This window comes from Anas platyrhynchos, chromosome 18 (assembly GCF_047663525.1).
Source record: "Anas platyrhynchos isolate ZD024472 breed Pekin duck chromosome 18, IASCAAS_PekinDuck_T2T, whole genome shotgun sequence".
Taxonomy (NCBI): Eukaryota; Metazoa; Chordata; class Aves; order Anseriformes; family Anatidae; genus Anas; species Anas platyrhynchos.
Genome location: NC_092604.1, coordinates 13880217 through 13886789, shown reverse-complemented (window position 1 = coordinate 13886789; position 6573 = coordinate 13880217). Strand labels below are relative to the sequence as shown.

General features: G+C 51.6%; 1 long non-coding RNA gene across 1 annotated transcript; it reads right to left on the bottom strand.

The window, feature by feature from the left end:
• On the bottom strand, positions 1-5993 carry LOC110353577 (uncharacterized). The gene is made up of 4 exons (XR_002404265.4): positions 5337-5993; positions 4907-5046; positions 1422-1724; positions 1-346 (listed from the first exon to the last, which is right to left on the bottom strand). It is a non-coding gene; the product is annotated as an uncharacterized lncRNA (long non-coding RNA).
• Between the last annotated feature and the right edge of the window lie 580 nt (positions 5994-6573).

Genomic DNA, 6573 nt, shown 5'->3' with positions numbered 1-6573 from the left:
TTTCACAGCATTTTTTGCATTTCATTGTGCTTTGAGTTTAATCTTTTAGTCTTATTCAAGAAGGCTGTGTAGTATTCCCTGCAGAGGAGTACAGTTTACTAGAGCAGCTCCTTGTTTTGGCCGTTTGACATACCTTGGTGCACATCACTGCTGCAGGCCAGGCTGCACGTGGTGAGCAGAGCTCCTGGGCAGCCAGGCGGGCGCTCTGCAGGCCTGCAGCCCCGGCTCCTCCGAGCTGCTCCAGCAGAGCAGGAGCTTCCACTTCCCCACTGCTGCTGCACCGACACTTTCTTCTGTCCATTTTGATTTGGTCTGGCCACAACACCGAGGAAGTGCACAACACCAGCTGAAAGACAGCACGATGTCAAGAGACATTTCTAAACTGAAACTTCCACCCTATTCTTCTGTCAGCTCTGTGCTTTGCTACCAAGGTGCTGTGGCTGTGCTCACCCACCTGCAAGGCCCATCAGGGAAAAGGCACGCCTCACCCCATATCTTTGTCTTTGGGCAAATGAAAGTAAAACCCCAAGCGACAGCCCAAGGTTTGAGCCCACAGCACAGCTCCCAGGTCTGCCTGAGCCACAGCACATCTTCAGCCCCCCCTTCCCCTCCACCTGCAGCCAGACAGCCTGGTGGCACACAGCTTAACTGTAAGCATGCCGTGACCCCAGGTCAGGGTGCAAGGGGTGATTTTTAGAAGCACCAAGTGTCTTTACGAGTACATAGCTTGCAGACAGTATTGGTATGGGACTGCAAGAGCCCGGGCAGAATGCACAGGCCTGTCTTTAAAGCACAAAGCAGCAGCAGCGCTCAGCCCACTATTTATATATTATGGATCATAATATTTAAGTGGCCTGGCTATAACCCTGTAACTAGTTTTCCTTGACAGAATGAGTATTGCTCAGAACATACTAACAGCTGTCTGTAAAACACATTTATGAATTGTTCATAAATTTCCGGACAGCACAACTGCAGCACTGATGCCTGGCCACTGATCTCCTGCAGCCCCATGCTGGCAGGTCTGGGGCGAGCTCAGGCTGTACCCAGGCACTCCCAGGGTAACTGGAGGGTAACTGGGAGAGGTGCATTTCATCAAGTATCAGGACAAAGACCTGACAAGCTGTCACCGTAGCCACTTGTTGGAGAATATACAACTGGAACAGACTGGACCCATCGTATTTTAACCTTAAAAACAGAAAGCTTCTTGTAGCAGTGCTGAATGCTGCTGCAGCAAGCAGGCAGCACCTCAGGGCCCCACGCAGCCAACAGAAAGCATCAATAAGTGCAAAAGGCATGTGAACATGCCACTTCAGCCAGTGATTGCTTCCAATGATGAGCATTAACCTTCTTAGAGCAGTACCAAAGGAGCCATGAACAAGCCAAGGGCCAAGGACACAAGCAGTAACTGTGCACTATGATACCTGCGTACTATGGACATGAGCACACCAGGAAGGGCTCCTCAGGCCAGGACATCAGCGCAGAGGTGATGCATGGAGAACTGACAGCTCTGCTCACCGATGTGAGGTGTCCTTACCTGTCCCTCAGGTCTGGCTCCTGTCCTACCTGGTGACAGAGCTGCTTGGAGGCACAAGTCCCACAGCCCCCGTGCCAGGCCCTGCTGGGGGCTGGATGTCTGCTCAGAACAGCAGCGGGCAGCTCACTCCCCTCCTTCACTCGTGCTGGTTTTGCAGCTCCCAAGGCAACACCGCAGCTCATGCAGGAGCCTCAATACAGAAGGAAAATACAGAAGAAAAAAAAAACACTATTTAGTGTTATCAGTTCCTCACTTAGCCCCAGGTCAGCAAAGCACTAAAACAGATGTTCAATTTTAAGCACATGCTTAAATAGTTCACTGAATTAAAGGAAAGGCCACAGGGTCAGTTACTCAATGGCAGCCCCACAGGGACAGCCTGAGTTTCTGCATATGGCAGTAAGACAGCCCAAGCGAGGGCAGCCAGTCACCAGGGCATCGGGGGCTCCCCCACCCCACCCCACCCCACATGAGGGTGCTTGGCCATGGGCTGGGCCAGCCCCTGTGCTCTTGCCCCAGGTCAAGGTCTGGGACCTGTTGGGTTTGGGGCAGGGACCAGCTGCGCAGAGCAGAGCTGCAGGCTGCTGCCCCCTGTAACAGGCTGCCAGACACCCTGGGGTGAGCCGGCCATGGGGCAGGGGAGGCACAGGCAGCATCCCACCGGCACCCACAAGCACATGTCCAGGACCCCACAGGGGAGGCAGCTCCCCCCCTGCCAGCTGACTCCCTCCAGTCCCACCCCGTGCACATTTACAAAGTTGTTTGCAAGTACACTCACTACCTGGAACAACACATGAGAGTAATGCCTGGAACATTATTAAAAATATCCTTTATAGCTAATTGCTCTGAACCATTGTTTGTGATCCACTTTGCAACACAGTTTATCAGGAAAATGTACTGTTTTTCAAACTTGCATGCTTTCTTATCATCTACTCACTACTAAATATCACTGGTGCTGTGTTTCCAAATACAAGCCCTGACACTGCATTATAGCCCACATCAGTTAGGAACTAAGGTACACCCACATACAACAAAATCATGATTTACAGAGCACCAAGTGACAGCCACAGCCAGGGCAACTGTTTAGCCTTGCCCTTGTGAAACAGGCTCAAGGCACTCCTCATCCAAAGGAGGTTCAGGAAAAGGGACCTCCATCAGCTCCTTCCAGGCCAAAGCAGCCCTGGGTGGCACAGCGAGCAGTTTGTGCTGCTGTTTTAATGGCTCAGCACTGAAACCGGGCTCTCCAGCCCCCACAGCCAGGACCAGCCCCATTTGTTCTGCAGAGACACCCTGGGACTGAGTTGAAGCTGCTCTTCCACCCAAACATCAGGGAAAAAAAACACTTCTATGCAGCTTAATTACCAAGGACTGCCACACACACAGGTTTTCAGATTATGAATAATAGCTACAGTAAGATGGAGACTTTTGCTTGAATGATTTTGAATGATGAACACATTTGGGGAAATAATGTTTTCTTTGCAAACCTTCTCTGATGAAATACCTTGCTTTTTGGCTCAGGGCAGGAATTGCCAGGGCTTCCTTGAAGCAGGAGTAAAGCCTCAGGCACGAGTTGCCCTCTCCTTTAAGCAGGAGCAGGTCACTGCAGCAGCCGTTCACTGCTCAGGGCCCACCAGTGCAGGCTCGAGGCTGGCCTGGGGTGTCCCTATGGCCACTGGAGGGACAGGAGGGAGCTGGACTCAGCACATGCTGCTCAGTGCAGTAATTAGTCCTCCATGGGGATGTGTGCAGGGAAAAGCCATGGTTAGTGGTTATTGTGGATGCAGAACTGCTGTCCCAGGTACATGCTGGCAGACAACAGCATTCAGATGACCTGGTGTTTGCATAAAGGAATGCTGGTGAATAATTTAATAGGTGAACATTTAGCAGGCAGTGACAGTAAGTCGGACACAGTTCAGCTAATTTTGCAAGACTTTCTAAGAGCAGCCCCTTCATTTAGCCATACAGAACCTCAAAAGCATGGTTCTGATCTTTAAACTTATCAAAGCAGAGCCACAGCCAGCACCCTTCATTCTTCCTAAACAAATAATTAACGCATTGGTTACAAAGCTGCAGCCAAAGAACTTATACCCTTAGTTCCAACTCCAGTCCACCCACCAGCCTTGCTCCTTGCCACTGTGAGGTGAGCAGGAGCACAGCAGTACCAGGTGCCACCAAAGGCTCCATCCCCTCCTTTCAGAGGGCATTGGCTCCCATCATCACAATTCCCAGGCCAGCTGGCAGCATTAGCTGCTGCTGCTTGGCTCCTTGGCTACTGCAGCTTGTGCATATTAGCACCCCAGCGAGCTTCTCATCCGTCTGACAGCATTCAGCGTGCATAACGATGCCAAAGTTGGTCATAACTGGACAATTACAGTACCACTGGGAGAGCAGAAAAATTGGAAGATATCCTTACTGAACAGCCAGCAGGAACAGCAAGAGCCTCCCCAGCCCTGCTCAGGCAGTCCCCAGGCACAAGGTCACCTCCCCAAGGGCTCGCCGCACCCTCAGCTGTGGGCAGGCCTTGGCCAGATTACACAGCTGAGGCTCAGAACCAGAGATGGGGGCATGAGCTCAGAAACAGGGAACCAAACAAAAGACCTAAGCCCCTCACCATGGTCCTGGCCCCACTGAGTGTTTCTGAGCATCCCCATGACACAATTGCCTGCACAATCCACCACACAGACACTGAAGTGACAGCAGGGAAACGGCTGCATATTCAGCACCTGCTTTAATATCCTTCTATCTATACCAATACTTGAAACAATCTGTAGGATTCCTCTAGGAAAACACACTGAACAATCCTTACAAGGGGGGAGATGAATCCAAAATGAAGCACATCAGTTCCCTCAAACAGTTCTGCATTGCTGAACAAGAGGTTGGGTATCATGTGATAGTAGAAGCTACAGATCCTCCAGCATTACTAACGAGAAACTATTCTTTGAATACATGATTTGGCATCCTATTTTATTTCCTTCTAGCTTTGAGTTTATTCCTACATAAGTTTTAAGGTCTTTGTTCCACAATTACATGAACGTGATTCCCTCAAAGCACATCTGCACAGAGCCAACACTTCTGAGGCAGGACACCTCCTCTGCTGCTGGGAGCAATTTCTTGTTAACCAAAGCGAGGTTCAACACATTGTGAAAACACACTTTCCTTCCAGTGTTTATAATGTGCTCCAACAGCACAATAATGAGCTGGCATGAGAAAGAGAAGGGCTCCTCCAGTTCCTTTCTATCTGAGAAGAGCCTTGTGCCAAGCACAGCTTTTATATGGAAAGTGCTATATTTTTTTCAGTGCAAATACTTCAAGAGCAGGATTTCATTAAAAAAAAAAAAGAAAAAAGTCTCAGCTGAGTCAGAAAGGTCTACTCACAGAATTTTTTCTTTTTCTATTGAAGGTCAGATTGTAGGACACTAGTCCTCCATCTTTTGGGTAATCAGGGAGTTACTGCATCAGCTCATCTCATATTTTGTTTCTTGGCTGTTCTGTTCATCCTGTGGGTGCCACACTGCCTACAAGGGAGGGATGAATGGTTTCACCAGTGCTGTGCTGGCCTGGAAGCCCAGGGCAGCACTAGCTAGAGCCTCTGCAGGATGAGGAGCTGCCCTCGGTGCAGGGGCAGAGCTCCCAGCAGCAGCAGCACAAGCACCGCAGACATGCGCACAGAGGCACAGGAGCTGCACTGAGGGCAGAGCCCGGCCAGGAGCCCTCACAGCACCTGAGTGGGATGCAGCCAAGCTCAGCCACCAGCCCATCACACACATCCATGGCACGAGGCCGGAGTTCAGGCTGGGAAACCAACCTACAGTCAGGCTCAGGTCCTGCTGCTGGTCAGCTCCATGGGGATGAGGCAGGAACGAGGCCAAGCCACCAGCCTACAGGCCAGAATCTGGAACAACATGGTCCACAGCAGAACACCAGCACCATACAGCACACAGCTTAAACAGGCTGTGGGCACAGAGTTGGGCTTAAATGTGCTCGTGGCCCCGGGCAGCTGCGGGGCCAGGTGGGGCTACTCAGGCCATCAGGCTCCATAGGGCTCCACACCTGCATCATCCTCAGCTTGGGGCTGCAGGTGTTCTTGTGACAGAGCACAGAGCCGTGCTCAGGGTGCCCTGCTGCTCTCCAGAGAAAAGATAACTGGAGAACCCAACCCGTGCCCGTGAGCCACCTCTGGGCTCGGCCGGGACCCAAGCGGCGAGGTGCCCCTTGGCATCTCAGCAGCCGGGCACGGCACCATGCTGCGGGCAGGGCCTGGAGGAGCTTGGGGCGCTGCAAGGCCACCCCTGCCCGCCCCCCAAGGGGCTGCACAGCGCCAGCGCCAGGCCCTGGCAGCAGGGGCCTGCCTCCCCCGGCCTGCCTCCCCTCACGCGCCTCACACCCGGTGGTAGGAAGCAGGGCTGAGAAATGAGATGCCTCATCCTGCCCTGCCCGGTGTGCTTCTGTTTTCATCTTGAAAGTGACAGTAAAACAGCGTCCACATTACGGTGACATTAGCAGAATAGCTGCCACAGGGTTGCCTCCTGCTTTATGCTTTTCAGGCAGAGGCCAACAGCAAGAGATCAAAACCTGTTTTTATGTTGCTTCAAAACTGTGTCAGCTCAATGAGCCAACAAACCCTGCAGTGACGGAGTGCGTCCTGCTAACGCTGCTTAGCACTCAGAGCATTAAATTATTGACAGGATGCTGCTTGTGAACCTGCGGCACTCCTGACCTAGATACTCGTCGTCACTAAACCTGGAAGACAGAAGTCTCCAAAATGTCAAATTTGCTGAAATATTCATGTTGTAAATACAGATGGTATAAAATCTCCAGTGAGGTTACAGCCTGCGTATTTACTTATGTCAGCTGCACCACGGAGGGCGAATGAGTCAGAGCCACTTTATTAAATTCACACGCAATAGCGAGGAAAGGCGACGCACAATGTTGGATGGGCTTTAGGTGACACAAGCTCCTTGCATGCATTACAGCTTCTGGGAGCGAACAGTCCCGTGCTCTAACTGAATGTTAACTCTGCTTTCTCCTTTGCCCTGCTGGAA